This window comes from Sarcophilus harrisii, chromosome 4, assembly GCF_902635505.1.
Source record: "Sarcophilus harrisii chromosome 4, mSarHar1.11, whole genome shotgun sequence".
NCBI lineage: Eukaryota > Metazoa > Chordata > Mammalia > Dasyuromorphia > Dasyuridae > Sarcophilus > Sarcophilus harrisii.
Window position 1 is genome coordinate 264925033 of NC_045429.1, and position 18976 is coordinate 264944008.

At 35.7% G+C, this 18976-nt stretch overlaps 3 protein-coding genes across 7 annotated transcripts in view; 1 reads left to right on the top strand and 2 right to left on the bottom strand.

Moving 5' to 3' along the window:
* TDRD6 (tudor domain containing 6) overlaps nucleotides 1–18976 on the bottom strand; it is a 115099-nt gene that overhangs the window by 19406 nt on the left and 76717 nt on the right. The gene's annotated exons all lie outside the window — the stretch shown is intronic.
* The window catches only part of ANKRD66 (ankyrin repeat domain 66), a 92699-nt gene that overhangs the window by 19406 nt on the left and 54317 nt on the right, over nucleotides 1–18976 (bottom strand). The gene's annotated exons all lie outside the window — the stretch shown is intronic.
* PLA2G7 (phospholipase A2 group VII) overlaps nucleotides 13500–18976 on the top strand; it is a 66683-nt gene continuing 61206 nt past the window's right edge. For both annotated transcript variants that reach the window (XM_003769120.4, XM_012549106.3), the window contains exon 1: nucleotides 13500–13721. The gene's annotated coding sequence lies outside the window, so the exon portion shown is untranslated. The remainder of the gene's footprint in view (nucleotides 13722–18976) is intronic.

An 18976-nucleotide genomic window follows, 5' to 3' on the forward strand; every position in this document is an offset into this window, starting at 1 on the left:
AGAAGTTACAGAGGTCGAATTGACTAGATGTGATAACAGATTAGATATGATGGGGGGCATTGAGAGGGGATGAGGAGTTCAACAATATATCTAGGTTGTGATCCTGGGAGACTTGGATGATAGTGGTTTCAACAGTAATAGGAAAATTTGAAAGAGGGAGGCATTGAGGAGAAAGTCGATGAGTTTAGTTTTGAATATGTTGGGTTTAAAATGTTTCTAGGACATTCATTTTAAGATATTCAATAGACAAGTGAAGATTTGACATTATCGAGAGGTTAGTGCTCAAAAGCAGATTTAAGAATTATCAGCATAGAGATGGTGATTGAATCCAAGAAAGTTGTTGAGATTGATGAGATTCTAATTGGTGCCCCCAGCCCATGTCAGCCCAAACTGCCCCACCCCAAGCCTCAGAGAAATCATCAATCATGGGTCTCACTAGAATAATGACAGGCCAGCATTTTCTCTAACCAAATCACTAGGTTATTACATTATATTTACCATAAAATATAATAAGACATCAGCCAATTAGATGGTAGCACTAACAGGATGCCAAAGAAGACACTGGATTCTAAACTTCAATGAATCTCCCCCTGCCCCCATTATGGGAGGGAGCGAGGAAAGAAGGAAGAAAACTGAATAAGTTTGCCGTTTTAACCTGAAGATGTCTCATTGATCCCTTAAAGTTAGCAAGAACTGAGTTGCATTGCAATAGTAGATAGATGATGCAATGTGTAGAGTACTATACCTAGAATCAGGAAGACTCCTTTTTCTGAGTTCAAATCTGGCCTCAGACATTTTATTAGCTCTTGTCTCCCTGGAAAAGTCACCTAAACCTTGTTGTCTCAATTTCCTGGACTATAAAATGAACTAGCAAAGGAAACAATGTGCTAGATCATAAGTGTCTTGAGATAAGTGACTTTGTTTTTATACTTTCCCCAGTGTATGGTATAGTTCAGTATATGGTAAAGGCAGTTAGTAAAAGGCTGTTGAAGGAATTACAGTTCCTGAAGTTTATAGGATCATAGAATTTAGAGCTGAAGTTCAACTCTCTTGTTTTACATTTGAGGAAACTGATGAGGTACAGAGAGGTAATGACTTGCCTGAGTTTACACAGGTTGTAAATGGAGGGAGAACTAAATTTGAATCTAGGGCCTCTGACTCTGAATCCAACATCCTTTCTACTATATTAAACTTGCTTAGAGGATATTTGAAACCAAAGTGAATAAATTGTTATCACTGTAGCAGACATATGCCAATAGAAAAGGGCTCACTTCCCCATAATTCTATGGGTTCGAGACTCATGTACTGAAAGGGGAGGTCAGGCTTTCCTATAATTTCATGGACCTAGAGAGAAGGGCAGGAATTTGTAGTTAGAATAAAGAAAGTCATGCTTGGGAGTAATAGGGGTCTTTAAGAATCAAAGCACCAATTAGGAGGATAGAATCAGCCAAAGAAAATACTAATGCCAAATGAATAAGGAAGAAGTTTTAAACCAATCAGAGCACTGGACTAGAATCAATCTGAGAGTGTCATGCAGAAAATAGCTGATACAAGATGAAGAGCTGAGAAAGATGCTAACTAAGCACTAAGACACCAAAGCAGGAAAGGGAAGAAGCCATAATAACAGACTGCAAACTGAAATTCAGTTGGTACTTTCACAAAAGTATCTAATTCCATTCATGCTGTTAGGATTTCCTCTACTAGAGTGATGAGTTTTCTTGATAACTAGATGCACATGCAACCATTTCTGTTTATGGGCTTTATATCAAACGTGTTAATTAGCAAATTACAATTTACATAGATATTATACAATGAACATTATAAAAAAGCAATAAAAATTACACAACACAATATTATAAATTAACAAATAAGCCAATTTAGAACTTGTATTTGCAAATGAAGGCTAAATAATCCTGATGGAAAGCTAAGCCAAATTCAAACATTCCAAATGGGTGGACATGCATGAGTTTTGCTAATTCTTATAAGAGAAAAGTTCTCCACTTCTTTGAACTTTTAACTTATACCACCAAACATCTGATACCTAATTCCTTCTTTCTTGCTTCTTTGCTCTTAAACAGATTCCTGGAAAACATGTGAACAAACCTTAGATAAAAATCCTTCAGGTCTTCAGAAAAAGTCTGAAGGTTGTTACCAAGACCCACAGTCAAGCTGAAATTTATCCAGCTGATATCAATTGTATAGGCAAGAGTCCAAAATCATGGAGATTGGCTTAACAAGGATAATGAAAGTGTGGTTACTTCTTAAAACAAGGCAATTGTGCCATCTAAGTTTTTATATTCTCTGACTCAACAGATTTGAAAGAAAAGTGTTAGGACATTGCTATGGAAGAGAAGTGACTTTATAATGTATTCTCTAAAAAGAATAATCATGGGGAGTGGAGAATACTAAAATGTATTTGTGACCAAAACTCTTTTCTTTTCAATAAATATTATTTTATTTTTCCAGTTATATGTAAAGTTAGTCTTCAACATTCATTTTTTAAAAACTTTCAAGTTCCAAATTTTTATTCCTCCCTCCCTGCTTTTTTTTTCTTTCCCCAAGAGCACAAGCAATCTGATAAGTTATACCTATGAAATCACGTTAAACATTTTTGTACATTAGTTACACACAACTCATTTTTACTTGTCTTTTTGTCACTCTTATCTGCTTTCTACCAGAGGTCCAATCAACCTGATGGAGGCATTCCTTGATTCCCCCTAAACATGGTAAAGATACCAGTAATGCACTCTGAGTATCTACTTGTCATCCCTATTTTATGCCATATGACAGCCTATTTTCTCTTACTGTCATATAATTTCTTTGTGATATACTCTACTTTTGACAGTTAAAGTTTTTTGTTTGCCTTTGACTCCTTCATTAACAGTTTAAATTATTATTATAATTTTATTGGCCTGTGATTTTATCTGTGTAAGGAACTCCCAATTAAAAAAAACAAAACAACAGTCTACAAAATAGATAAGTAATTTTGTGCAATTTATAATCTTAGAGAACTGCCTGGGGCATTGAAAACCTAAGTGACTAGCCCAAGTTCACATAGTCAGTATCTGTCAGAGACTAAACTTGCTCCAGGTGTTTGTGATTCTAAGGCCAGGTTTCTATCCATCACAAAATGTTGCTTCTCCTCACAAATTACATATTGCTGTCTGTTCATATTACCACACACTTCTCCAGTTCTTTCTGTTGGATATTTATCTACATATCACTCATCACTGTGTGATTAGCTCTTCAGAGATATAAATGTTTCACACCTCACTACCATATAGCAACAGTGATCCAAAGTTTGTACTTTAAAAGGGAATACCTTTACTTTAATGCAAAACTTGTAGTCAGTAAAGGAGTTTTACAGTTTTATGAAAGCAATCAATTAGATTGCTTCTTAATTAGATTAGATTAGATTAGATTCTTAATTAAAGAGAGAGAGAGAGAGAGAGAGAGAGAGAGAGAGAGAGAGAGAGAGAGAGAGAGAGAGAAAAGAAATATTCTGAGAAGAGGGTCCAAAAATCTTCAGATTTAAGAATTTCTGCAAAATGTGTCCATCTAAAATTATGTTGAAACATAGGCACTAGGCAATAATCTTATTTTTTTTTAATGAACAGAAATTTATTTTCCCTCTTACCTATGTCCCAGAGTCATTGAAAGACAAGGCAATGTGGTAAGGAATGCCAATTCCTTCATTTGCCATGTTAAACTTATTTTTGTTCTCATTCTGAAACCTGAATCCATCATCTCTTTATCAAGATGTATGAAATTAACTGAATGAAGATTTTTCGTGGGAATATATCCTTAAGCTATACCTTAATTGTGACTTGAGACTTTATAATAACAAAGAGAGCTAAAACTTAAAAAATTGTAGGTGTTTGTGCCCTGCAGTTTCCCACGGCCTTCTAATTAGCATTTAAATACTTCTTTAAAAAGTGATGATAACTTTGGATGATGTATTTGAATTGTCTTATCCAAAGATATCTGCTTATATAGCAGTTCTCTAGGGAAATTTAAATTAAGAGTTTATTATTATTGACTTAACATTCTTTTGTTTCTGGGATAGATTTCTGGATTTAGAATGTAAGCCTGGACTCTTCCAAACAAGGGGAGAAAAGGCCAGCCTGCAGGGGGGTGAGGAGGAAGAGTTTTAAGGGTTTCTTTTTTCAGTTATTTAATCTTGTGTTTTGCAGTTTTTGCTTTGCACTGTTCTTTTACTGACAAAACACCTTGTTACATGGAAGGTGTCCTTTCATGCTAGATCGTAATAAACCCCTTTTTGCTTTTTCTTACTTTGATTGTTTTTATAGTCCCACACAAGGAGATGGATAGAATACTTCATTATTAGTACTCTGGAATTATGGGTGGTTATTATATTGACTGTAGTCAAACCTTTTCTAAAGTCACTGGAAAAGTAAATTAGGTCCACCATTAATATAATTTTATTATCTCTTTCTTCTTGCAAGTCATTTAATTTTTGTTTCAAGAATTTGGATGGGGAGATAGGTGGAGCCAAGAAGGCAAAGCAGACACAACTTTCTGTGACTTTCTCTGACCTTCTCTCAAACCAACAGCAGATTAAGCCTCTAAACTGGTTTTCCAGTCAAAGAATCCGCAAATATTTGGGGTACAACACAACTTCAGAACATGTCTGTTTCAGACAGGCAGGGGGACAATCTGATGAGTCCAGACTGCAGCACAGGGAGACCAGGACCAGAAGCTGGGGCAGGGAATCAGAGTGCTACAGTTTCCACGCATCTGGGAATCTTCTGTGAACCTCTTCAGCTACTCTGTCCTGGTTGCAAGCAGGTGGTTTGGTAGATTTGCTACAAAAGGTAAATTGTAAACCACTGAGCCCTGGAAGAATGCCAAACCTAGTCACCATTATCCAGCATTGGAAATCAATCAGCAGAATTGACCCAGGGAAAAATTAAAGCAACTGCTGATCATTTGCATTGAACAGATCACAAGCCTTAAAAAATAAATAAATAAATAAATAACCAAAAAAGAATTCTCACCATAGACAACTTTTATATATAGAGAGAGAACAGACTTCAAATCCTGAAGTTTCTAAAGGCAAAGCAACTCCAGATGAAGCCTCAAAGGGAGATATGAACTGGTCCCCATTTCACAAGGCTTTCTTGGAAAGTTGCATAAAGTATCTTAAAAAAGAGTTAGAAGAAAAATGCAGAAACGAAATGAAATCATTGCAAGAAAGAATGGAAGAAGTATATAATGCCCTATAAAAGATATATGAAAAAGACACCAATTCACTGAAAAACATTTGTGAAGTTGAAAAAGAATGCAATGAACAAAAAGGCCAATTACAAAAGAAGCAAAAAAAGGTAAGTGAAGAAAATAATACACCACAAACTAAAATTGGACAAATGGAAGTGAATGACTCAATAAGACTTCAAGAATCAGTCAAACAAAAAGAAAACAAAACAAAAAGAACAAATAGAAGAAAATATGAAATACCTCCCATGAAAAACAACTGATTTTGAAAATAGATTTAGGAGAGACAATCTAAGGATTATTGGACTTCCTAAAAGCCATGATGAAAAAAAGAATCTAGGCAACTGCCCTGATATTTTAGAATCAGAAGGTAAAATAGCCATCAAAAGAATTCACAGATCACCTCTTGAAAGAGACCCCAAAATTAAATCCCCAAGGAATATCATGGCTACATTTCAGAACTACTGCATCAAGAAAGAGCTATTGCAAGCAGCCAGAAAGAAACAATTTAAATAATAAGGAGCCACAATTAGGATTATCCAGGACCTAGCAGTTTCCACCTAAAAGGATTGAAGGGCTTGGAATCTGATATTCTGAAAGGCAAAGGAACTTGGACTACAGCCAAGAATAAGCTATCCAGCTAAAAGGAGCATTATCTTTCAGGGAAAAAAATGGCTATTCAATGATATTGGTGAATTTTACCTATTTCTAATGAAAAGACCAGAACTGAACAAAAAAATTTCATCTCCAAACACAGAACTCAAGAGAAGCATAAAAAGGAAAGAACTCCTGAGAACTATATTTCTGTTATGAGTATACTTAGACAATGCGGGTATAATTTGATTTTATTATGTTAATATGAAAAGAAAACTAGAGGTAGAAAAGGGGATTGTACTGGGAAAAGAAGAAAAAGGAGATAAAATAAGGGAAATTGTATCTCACAAAGAGGTGAAGAAAATCTATTACAATTGAGGGAAATAAGGAAGGGGGGGTGAGCATTGTGTCAATCATACTCTCATCAGATTTGGCTCTACAAGAGAATATCAGACATATTGGGTTTCACATAGAAACTTGTCTCACTTTATTGGGAAGTGGGAGGGAAAGGGGGAAAAGAAAGAGAAAGACTAATAGAAGAGAAAACAGAAGTATTAGGGGAAAGGTGTAAAAAAGGGGGAGGGCTCTAAAGGGGGAGGGCTGTTTGAGGGAGGTGGTCATCAAAAGCAAAATACTGGGGAGAAGGGAGAAAGAAAAGAGAAAAGCATAACAGGGTAAATAAGATAGAAAGAAATACATAATTAGTTATTTTAACTAAAGTGAATGTGAATGGAATGAATCCTCCCATAAAACAGATGCAGATAGTAGACTGAATTAAAAGTCAGAATCCTACAATATGTTGTTTACAAGAAACATATTTAAAGCATAGCGATACATACAGAGTAAAGGTAAAGGGCTGGAGCCAGATCTATTATGCTTCAGGTTAAGTAAAAAAAAGCAGAAGTAGCAATTCTAATCTCAGATCAAATAAAAGCAAAAATAGGTCTAATTAAAAGAGATATGGAAGGAAACTATATTTTACTAAAGTGTACCATAGATAATGAAGCAATATCAATACTAAACATATATTACCAAGTGATAGAGCATCCAAATTTCTAGAAGAAAAGTTAAAAAGAGATGCAAGAAAAAATAGACAATAAAAGTATACTCCTGGGAGATCTCAACCTTGCTCTCTCAGAACTACATAAATCGAATCACAAAATAAATTAAAAAAAGTTAAGGAGGTGAATAAAATGTTAGAAAAGTTAGGATCTTTAGAGAAAAAATTGAATGAAGACAGAAATGAGTTTACTTTTTTCTCAGCAGTTCATGGAACTTATACAAAAATTGACCATGTATTAGGGCATACTCAAATTTAAATGTAGAAAGGCAGAAATAGTAAATGCATTTTTCAGCTCATGATGCAATAACAGTCACATGCAATTTAAGGCCAAGAGAAAATAGACCAAAAGTTAATGTGAAATTAAATAATCTGAACAGCAAATCATAGACACAATCAATAATTTTATCCAAGAGAATGACAATAATGAGAAAACATATATTTTGTGGGATACAGCCAAAGTGGTTATAAGGAGAAATTTTTATATTTCTAGATGCTTACTTGCATAAAATAGATAAAGAGAAGATCAATGAATTGGGCTTACAACTAAAAAAGCTAGAAAAAGAACAAATTAAAAACCCTCAATTAAATACCAAATTTGAAATTCTTAAAATAAAATTGAGCTAGTTTTAGGAAAAAACCAACAAAATTTATAAACCTTTAGTTAATTTGATTAGAAAAAAAGGAAGAAAATCAAATTGTTAGTCTCAAAAATGAAAAGGGAGAACTTTCCACCAATGAAGAGGAAGTTAGAGCAATATTTAGAAATTATTTTGCTCAACTATATGCAAATAAATTTGATAATCTAAATGAAATGGAGGAATATCTAAAAATATAGATTGCCCAGGTTAACAGAAGAGGAAATGAATTATTTAAAGAATTTGCATGTTGGGCCATTTGTTGCATACATATTCAATGCTGATATTAATTCATTGTCAAAGGTACCTTGACAATGCAGATCAGGATTGCATTGTCCTTTCCCCTTTTATCTCTTTTAATCAGGTCTATTTTTACTTGTGCTTTGTTTATTTTGCATGTCACCACTACTTCCCTTAAATCTACCCTCTTATCTTATCTTCTATCCTCTTATCTTCCATCCCCTTTCTCTTATCTTCTTTCCCTCCTACTTCCTTTTTGGGTAAGCTAAATTTCTATGCCCAGCTGTTCATACACACACACATACACACACACACACACACACACACACATGCACGTATGCACATGTACTTCCCTTCTTGAACCAGTTTAGGTGAGAGTGAAGTTCAAATATTGCCCATTCTTCCTTCAATTTCCCCTCCCTCTCCCCCTATGTTAAACTTTTCCTTCTGCATCTCTTTTACATGAGATAACTAGCTTCATTCTTCCTCTCCCTTTCTCCCTTTCCCCTTTTCCCAGGGTATCTCTCTTCTCTTTCTATTATTCTTTTTTTAATAATCACATTCATGTCCTCTGATTAAGTAGATTCCTTCTAACTGCCCTAATGATGTTACAATTCAAATGTTACCATTTCAAAGTTTAAAGAGTTGTTTTCTTCACTATTTTTGTATTCCTTTTGCCATTTAGACAATTCTAATTTTAATGGCTAATTTTCTAGAGTGAAAATGACCCTTTTACTGAACTGTTAATCCTTTTTTCATAATTTTCTTGCATATATCTCATTTTATCCAATTTTCCTTCTGCCACTTTTACTATTTAAAAATTTTATTTATTTTTTTTTTTTTTGCTTTTTAAAAAAAATCAAAAAATCTCTTCTAGAAATTCTGGTTTAGTCTGTATCCAATCTTAATTTTTCCTTTTCCTTTGAAGCTTTGCTTATAAATATTTTCAAATAATCATCTTCTTCTGAGTTTGTGCCTTGAAATTTTCCTATCATCATAGCAGGTTTTTGGGGGGAGGGAAAAGGAGCTTGTTCTTTTTATGTTATTTACTCATTTTCCTAGCCTATTTCTTAACTTTGGACTTTGCACTAAAAATCTGGCACTGCTCATTTCTAGGACTGGGAATAAAGGAATGTCTGTTCTGAGCTTCTGTCTTTTATGTCTTTCTGCTACTATTGTAGCACTGCTTTCCTGATCTGCATTGTAGTCCTTTCCTAGGTAGGGCACCTGTTCCCTTATAACTGTGACTGCTCTTCTTCATCCTAAACTGCCCTGAACTAGGCAATGGGCAATAGAACTGATAGATGAAAGCTGTTATTTCTTCTGTCCTAGTATGGAGCGGGGATGGGGTCCCTTGGAATCTCTAATAAAGTGTTAGTACCCTTTTTGTCCGTGGACTTCTCCCTGCTAGTGCTTCAGCACACAGCTGCTGCTTCTACCTCCACAGCAAGGTAGTGCTCCCAGCCTGCTCCCCACCAATTGTCCACAGACCTCTATTTTTGTTTTCCAAAGCTGCCTTAAGCTGAAAAAAGTGACTCATTTTGATTTTTTTCTTGTTTTTCCCATTCAGAATTTGGTTTGGTATCATTTTTAAATAGTTGTAGAAGGGATCTGTTGGAAGAATTCGGCAAAAATTCTAGCCTCATTCTGCCATCTTGCCTTTCTTTCTACTATTCATTCTTATGGATGGAGCAGGTCTGAAATCTTTCCCCCCGCCTATGATGGTGCCTGTCTAAAGTACCAACTTAGTCAAGGTTGAAGCATGCCAAGGCACAGAGTACCTATTATCTGATGATGAAATAAAAGTAGATGGAATAATTCATTAATTATTCTTAGGATTTTATCTCTTTTTTCAGTGTCTCATAAAGTATTTAAGTTTTTATTATTTAGTCTTTAGATTTAGAATTGATGTTCTAAAACAGTGAGGGGGAATAAGCATTTATTAAGTGTTTTATAATTATTATTTCAAAACAACTCTGACAGGTAGGTGCCATTATTATATCCTCAGTTTACAATAGAAGAAACTGAAGCTTGCCAAACTGAGATTGGATTTATCTCAGATCTTTCTATATTGTAGTCTGCAATATTCTTAATTTTAGTTGGCTATTGCCAGGGGGCAAACTGCTTTTACAAATTCAATCTAGTTAGTCAGAGAAATGAAGAAAATCTAATTAAGCTAACATATTTTATTCCAAAGAGCATCTAATTCTTAGGAGATTTCCATTTTCATGAAGAGGTCATAAAGCTTTTCAATGCTTCAGCTCTCTCATCTATAAAACTTGAATAATAATGCAGTTTTCTACTTCACTGAGGGGTTGCTGTAAAGTGTATTACAAATCTTAAAATTTAAATTATTATTATTATTGTCACCTCTTATTTATAAGCTACTTTTAATTTTATTTATTTATTTAATTTTTAAAAATTTTTAATTGCTTTTTATTTACGAGATATATGCATGGGTAGTTTTTCAGCACTGACAACTGCCAAACCTTTTGTTCCAATTTTTCCCCTCCTTCCCCCCATCCCCTCCCCTAAATGGCAGGATGATCAATACATGTTAAATATATTAAAGTATAAATTAAATACAAAATACATGTCCAAACCATTATTTTGCTGTACATAAAGAATCGGACTCTGAAATATTGTACAATTAGCCTGTAAAGGAAATCAAAAATGCAAGTGGGCAAAAATATAGGGATTGAGAATTCAATGTAGTAAGTTCTTAGTCATTTCCCAGATTTCTTTCGCTGGATGTAGCTAATTCAGTTCATTACTGCTCCATTGGTACTGATTTGGTTCATCTCATTGCTGAGGATGGTCAGGTCCATCAGAACTGATCATCATATAGTATTGCTGTTGAAGTATATAATGATTTCCTGGTCCTGCTCATTTCACTCAGCATGAGTTTGTGTAAGTCTCTCCAGGCCTTTCTGAAATCATCCTGTTGGTCATTTCTTACTGAACAATAATATTCCATAATATTCATATACCATAATTTATTCAGCCATTCTCCAATTGATGGGCATCCATTCAGTTTCCAGTTTCTGGACACTACAAAGAGGGCTGCCACAAACATTCCTGCACATACAGATCCCTTTCCCTTCTATAAGCTACTTTTTAAAAGAAAACAAATATTTGATGTCATTTTTCTTAGCCTCTTAGATTTCAGATGATAAAAATCTGCTCCACCTCCAATTAATACTTGAAGTATATGTGAGAATCAATATGTTACAACATATCTTTGTGACTTTGGGAGCACTAATTTTTCTGAGCTTGTTTAACTTTCAGTAAATGTAGAAAGGCCATCCTATGATGAACGTGATCAGTCTCAGATCTACAAATGCCTTTCAGACATCTTGAATCGGATCTCCAGTAAACATCTTAAATTCAATACATCCACCAAATTCATTTCCTTTTCCCTTAAACTTCCTCCCCCACCCCAATCCCTCCTATTTTACCTATTTCTATAGAAACCAACACCATCCCACCATTTTTTAGACCAAGCCAATGAGGAAATTCTTCCCTTAATTGATACTTAGCCTTAACCATTAAATGGGTGCAGCCTGAGTTAAACTGAGACCTATTGAAGACCTTACTTTAAAAAGACCAAGGTCTCTCATTGCATCTAGGACTATCTCCAGTCATCCTGAGCTATATCTGGCCATTGGACCCAAATGGTTCTGGAGGGGAAAGTGAGGCCGGTAACCTTGCACAGCCCTCCTTTACTTAAATCCAATTCACTTGCATGTCATGGCATCATCTCCCTGATGTCATGGTCTTCTTTGAGAACATAGGACAAACAACAACAATAACCCATTCCTCAGTCTCACAACCTAGTGGTTATTCTAGACTACTCACTCTCAACCCCTTTCCTATATTCAAGCTATTGCCAAGGTCCGTCAATTTTATCTTTGCAATATTTCTTTGCTATGCCCCCTTCTCTCTTCTGACATTACCACCACTCTGTTGCAAGTCCTCAATACCTCACATCTAGATTGTTAGAATAGCCTGTTGGAGAGAATTCTAGCCTCAAGTCTTATCTTGATTCAAATCCATCCTTTGTTCAACCAATAAAGTGATTTTCCTAAAGCAAAAGTCACCTCCCCATCCAACTTCACACATACCTGCTCAGTAAAATCATGTGACTCCCTATTGCCTCCAAGAGCAAATATAATTTTTTTTTTTTTTTGGCAATCAAAGCCTTTTTAACCTAACCCCTTCTTGCTTTGTACACATATGCTTGCATGTTTCTACTCATTAGATTCCTTGAAAATAGGAATTATATTTTGCTTCTTTTTGTATCCCTAAGATTAACATGGTGCCTGGTACATCATAGGCAATAAATGTTTCTTGACCAACTATCACTCTCTTCTTAACTTTCTGCAATTTGGCTTCTAACCTCAGGATCATTTGAGTTTAATCAAGATTAATTAATCCAAATTACTCTGAATTAAACTGAGCTGTGTAATATGACTTTAAATGTGGGCTTTCCAAAATTGGTGAGAGAAATTTACCCAGTTAGTGTCCTTATACAACAAACATTGATCTGAGCAAATTATGAGAATTGAATATGTGTATATGAATACATATACATACAATCACATATATGTATATATGATATATACATGTATATGCTCATTTATACATTATACTGAGAATATATATACTTGAGAAGATAAAATTATTTCAGAAAGAAATTTAATCAAGTATTTGACATTATTTAACCAGATTTTGTTAGTAAAACTAGGTGGGGATTCTTAGCCCAGGGGTCTTTTTTGTATCATGGACCCTTTTAGAAGTCTGGAGAAGCCATGGGACCTCTCCTCAAAATAATTATTTAAAGCTTACATTCATAATTTGTAAAGGTTTGAAACTCTTTAAGTTAATGCACTGAAGTGGGACAAGGAAGCACTTAAGGCTAATTGCAGATTGGATAATACTCTATAAGCATATGCTTGGAAAATGGCCTTTCCCACTATTCTGTGCTGGCTCCATAATTGATGTTCACAGAGAATTGTAGGAGGTACTAGGGGGTACCTAGTAAGACTAGCCAAGAACACTTCTGGGCAGCAGTTGAAGAGGGGAGGTAGTGAAGATTCTGCATCCATCCAATTCACTCCTATTTATAAAGACCAAGAATAAAGACCAAGGACTTTTGCTTATCCTGATTCCTGCTGATTCTAAGGTATCTAGGGAGCTAACTTGGTCACTTGGTCTTCATAATAATTGAATACTAAATTTCTTTTAGAGATTAGTGAAAAATATTTTATATATATATATATATATATATATATATATATATATATATATATATATATATTTCCCACCCAAGTTAATCTACCCACTGAAACTAGTTTAAGAAACTGTGTGATTTCACATTATTTTCCCCTCATTTCTTCTGTCTTTCTAAGCATTCTACGTTTTAGACAGCTGGGTTCACTTGCTGTTCCCAAACAGGACACTCCACATGTTCCCATTTTATACACATTATGTATATGTACATTATGTTGGTTATGCCGGGTTTCTGGGTTCCCTGAAAGGAAAGATGAGGCACTGGGTTCGGGATTAGTCGCTAAATAGGCTGCAAGGTTAATCCAGCTATTGCTAGGGTGCAAATGTTTATGAGTTGGCAGATGAAGACCGGCTCCTCCCTTTGCCCCTCCCTTTATTAGGGTGATACCGGGGAGGAAGGGGATGTTGATAAGAGAGCTGAATCCAGTTGGGCAAAGAAAGAAGCTTTCCTATTTCAACATCCCAAAGGAGCTAGAAGACCGAGAGACGCTGTAGTGTGAGTGGAGGGAGGAAAAGGAGGCGGAATAGCATCCAGAGGTGGAGGCGGCGTCAGAAGCCACAGAAGAGATTCCGATTGGCTCAGCTCCATTCTCAAATTGCCGAAAAGGCATCAAGGTTTGTGGTACCGAGACTTCTGCTCCTGGGAGCTGCTAGGCAGACTGGTAAGTAAATTGCGGGGAGGGATGGGAGGACTTGTGAAAACTAGAAATGAATGCAGGTTCAGAATTAGGGAATGCTGTTGCGAGGACTCTTTCTCCCCATTTTGAGGGATTCGTCGCGGAGGAGAGCCAGAGAAATGGAGCCCGGATTAGTCTGAGAGTGTTAAAGAGGAAAATGTGAGACAATGAGCCTTTGATAGATAGTAGGGTCACCAGGACCCAGGAGAGCCGGAGGACAAAAAGAGCCCACTACAGTGTTCGCTCTCCCCCAGATCTCTTCTTTTGAGGGGAACCTACCCAGGGAATATGCAAGGCAGAGTGCTGAAGTGAGGAAGCTGGGCTACGCTGGGAAGCTGAATAAACAACTACCCTACATCTCTCGTCCAGTCAAAAGGAGCTTTCAGTCTTATTAACCCCATAAAACCTGATCCTACGGTTTGACATTTTGAACAAGAGGACTAATCAAAACCACATACCCACCCCACCCCCATCCCTAATCCCATCCATAGTTTAAAATCCAGATTGTTTTTTTTTTTTTCTGCCAGCTCACGCAGGTGATGAAAAATGTTTGCGACAGAACAAGATAAGATCAGCATGCCACAAGGGAAAGTTCTTTTTAATAAAATATATCGCAGCGCTTGGGAGGAGTAATGCTTCATATTTCACCTGAAGCTCTTGGCACAAATTTCGGGCTTTGGAAAACCACCCTGTACTTTTCATACGATCTCTTTTTCTCCTTTTATTTTTGTCCCTGTTGCATTGGAAAAGTTGCCGGTTTATTGATGGCCAATTAGTTATATCTAACTCCTCTGTTAGACTTTCTGCTCCATTCTTTCTCCAGCTCTATATGTAGGGGCACTTCAGCTGATCACCCAAAGGTGATCTCTGTATAGCCTCTGTATACAAAGTGACATTACTGATGGTAGTAACAAGGCTTTATTTTTTCTTATACTAATGAAATAGCACAGATAAATCTTTTACATGATACCATCTGAAACAGGTTTATTAACCTGTTTGGGGATGAAATCTTTGACTCAACTCACTGACAGTGCTGTAGCCAAAAACTTCCCACCCTATAAGGTATATCCATTGGTTTTTCCCTTGGTTGAAATCCCCCTTCTTGCCACACACAGGGAATGGATTTTCTATAGAAGAAAAGGAGAAAATCAAGTACCCTCTTTCTTGTTCACAGCTTGATTTCTTCCCTTAAGTCAAGTTTCTCTCCATTCAGTAAATACTTATAGGTTTACTATATTCTAGACACAGGACTAGGCCTTAAGATGCAAAGCAAAAGAGGTCCATTCTTTATAGATTGAAAGCTAGGAAGGGACTGCAAAGAGAGTTTATTTCCAACTCCCTCCTCCTACAGGGAAGAAACTTAAATTAGGCAACCTAGACTGGTGGATAGAGCCCTAGATTTGTATTCAAGAAAATCTAGTTCAGATCATGCCTTAATCAATCTGGCAGGAACTATGATTCTCTATAAGGCATTACCTTAGTTTCCTCATATGTAAAAAGAGGATAATAAAAGCACCTGCCTGACAGGGTTGTAGATTCTAATGAGTTAATATATATGAAATGCTTTGCAGTCTTAAAGTGCTAAATATATTGACTATTATTAGTAATAGAAGAGGTAACAGCATATAAACAAGAGAGTCAGATGGGGACCAAAGAAAGATCCAGACAAAGAACAATTTAAAGTAGGAAAGAAGTTCTGTCAGGGTGCAAAATTTCATGGAGTCACAGCTTCTTTTCTAACAGTCCATAGAAACAAACAAGACTATTGATTGACTTTTTAGGATGTAGACAGAATTAAACCCTACAGAAGACATTTGAAAGACATAATAAATGCTGCAGACATTTCCATTAGTCCTAATTAGAGCTGAAATTTTGCAAGCTTAAAAAAAAAGTCTTTTTTGTTGATTTCTTGCTTCTTAAAAAAATTAGTGTTTCTTTTCAATTAATACCTTCCCACACACACAATGAAAAAGAAAGACAAAAACCTCTTGCAAATATATATAGTCCAACAAAACAAATTGGTCTCTTGTTTTTATATCATCTTCATATACAAACATCTTATCCCAGATTTGCTTGTCTGAGCCAATAAAGATTACAATAAAGATTGAAAAAGAAAAAGGATGAAAATGTAGAAAGCAGTTAGACAAAACAAAACAACCCATCAACAGCTGATATGCAATATTCCACACCCATGGTCCCTCACTTTTCCAAAGAAGGAAGTACAAAATTATGCAGCAAACAAGGGAATTTTAGTTATCTGGAGGACTGAGCAGGAGACACATTATGTTCTGATCCTTCTTTTACTACCTTTCCATGTGAAAACAGTTACCTAGAGCATCTCAGAACGACTTTTTACTCTATTTGTAAACGGTCACATATAATATACTTATGGAGTCAGGCCAACTGATTGCAAGTTTTTTAGTCTGTGATAAATTAACTAGTTGAGAAGAGGAGGAAAAAAAAACAAAATTCATTATAGTCTCATAAACACTGACTGAACATCATGTACCATTTGAATTCTAGAACCCCTCGCTGTCTTGTTATGTGCCTTTGGGGAAATAACTTCATTTTGCAATTTTCTCATAAATAAAATGAAGTTACTAATGTAACATATCTTACCTATCAGGACAAGCATGAAGATAAAATATGAATGAAAGTCCTTTTTTTTTAAAAAAAAGTATTATTAATTTGGAAAGAACCCCAAATTTAAGGACAAGAGGACCTGGATTCACATCTATTTTTTAAAAATCGTCATTATTATTTTTATCCGTATTATCTTAGTCACTAAGGGCCTAAAGAGCCTAAGATTTGTGATCTTATTAGTCTGTGAACTAATTCCATTATTGCTCGTTATTATTATTACCTGTTCAGCAGGTAAGTGATACAGTGGAAAGAACCCTGGACCTTCAGAAGACCTAAGTTTATGTGACCCTTGACAAGTCATTTATCTACTGTTTCCCTCAAGTTTTCTCATTTGTAAATTTTGCCTATTAATACTTCCTAGGAATGCTGCAAAGCTAAAATGAGATGATTGTTAAAATGCTTTGTAACCCCTAATGCATGAAAAAATTTTATTTTCCTCTTCTTCCTCATTATTTTGACTACTTTGCTGTTTTGACATAGCTTTAATTTATCAATAATTCAGTTTTTCCTATTGTTTAAATCAATCATATTGCTGGGTTTTGTTGTAATTGTTGTCATTTCAAATTATATCTGATTTTCTGTGATCCAATTTGGGGTTCTTTTGGCAAAGATATTGGAATGTTGTGCCATTTCCTTCTCCAGCTCATTTTACAGATGGGGAAACTAAGATAAAAAGACTTAAATGACTTGTCTAGAATCACATAGCTAGTATGTGTCTGAGGTCAGATATGAACTTGCCAAGAGGAGTCTGCTTGACTCCAGGTCTGGCACTCTATCTACGTGCTATCTAGCTGCTTTTTAAATAAAATACAGCAATTAAAAGTAGACTATTTAAATGCAGCTATCAAAATATTTCTTTTTAAAAAGGAGGCTGTGATTGCCAAGTTTAAAAGCCAGTCCCTGCTCTATGTTTTCAGAGTGCAATAGCTATAGAAGGACCTGGGCCAGTTTTGAAAGGCATTTTTCCTTTGGCCCACGTAAATATTTGTAGTAAAGTATCTTCAGATTGATGGATTCACTGAAGAAAAAGTTAGGAATCTTCCCTCTATCATGTTCTCAAGTCTTAGAATTATAGTTCTAGAGTTGGCAGGGAGCTGAAAAGCTCTCCAGTGAAAATCCAGCTATTAGACCAAGGAGGCATTCAGTGGTCAAATACCCAAAGTCACATGGGTAATAGTAGAGATTACATTTGAACCCAAATCTAGTGAGTTTTTTTTTTTTTCTCACTGTATCGCACTGCTTCTTTCTTACTTAGCTTCAGTGGGTTAGAGATGTAAAAAGTGTCAACATTCAGAGAAAGTCTTCCCCCATTTCTCTAGTGACTGATGACTTGAATGTACACTTGATTCTGAGGACTTGGATCCTTATTTGGGGGTATCTTGGCTCCCTCTGCTTTCTCTGTCCTATTGTTTATTTTGCTCTCTGTTCCTAATGACTGAAGTGCTGGGACTGATCATACAGTATGTTAGCCCAAGAGGTAGGGAAATCAGAAGGCTCCAGATGGCAAATGCCTGGATATAATGCAGGGATTAATTTTAGCCTTTCCTGCTGTATTTGTTGTGACTTAAGCTGAGAAATCTTCATTTCATCATTAAAAAATGAAAACATTCATATTTTTGGGAAACTATGTTAATTAACTACTTATATAAAGTCTTCTTTGGGGCCTTTCAGTTCCATCTTTTCAAATCAACAAATAATTTTTAGGGCTGTTGTTATGTACAAGACCCTATACTACGCACTGGAGGAATATCTGTTAAAAATGATAAAGCCCCAAATCATTATTTGCCTTGAGGCAGCTAGGTGATACAGTGGATAGGGCACCAACCCTGAATTCAGGAGGACCTGAGTTCAAATCTAGCCTCAGACATTTAACACATCCTAGTGCCTAGTGTGTAACCCTGGGCAAGTCACTTAACTCCAGTTGCCTCAGAAAAAAAAAAAGAAAAAAGAAAAAGAAAAAAAAATTGCTAAAGCCATAGCTGTGTCATCAGGGAGCATAATGTTTAATAAGAGGATGAATAAGATTTATGCATCTCTCAATTTGCTAGCTGTGTGATTCTAGGCAAGTCACTTACCCTGTTTGCCTTGGGTTCCTCATCTGTAAAATAAGCTGGAGAAGGAAATGGCAAATTGGTGTCTCTACCAATAAATCTTCAGGTGGGCTCACAAAGAGTCGGATATGATTGAAAAACAGCCCAACAGCAACAACCACCTGTCAATTTGGTACCAAATAAAATAATATCTAAATTTATATAGTGTTTTAAGGTTTATAAAGCACTTTACAAATATTATTTGATTCCCACAATAACCCTAGGAAAGAAGGTGGTATTATTATCCACACTTGACAGATGAGAAAACTAAAGTGGACATGAAATACTTTGCCTAAGCTTACACATTATTAAGTGTTTCAGACTGGATTTGAAGTCAGTCCTTTCTGAGTTCACTGCCAGTACTCTATCTACTTTGCCATCTAGCTGCATGAGAGAGATAAAAAAAAGTTTTGAAAAGAGGGAAGAATTATGTTTGGATAGAAGATCAGGGAAAGCCACAAATAGCAGGTTAGCATTTGAACTTTGTCTTGAAGAATGGGTGATGCA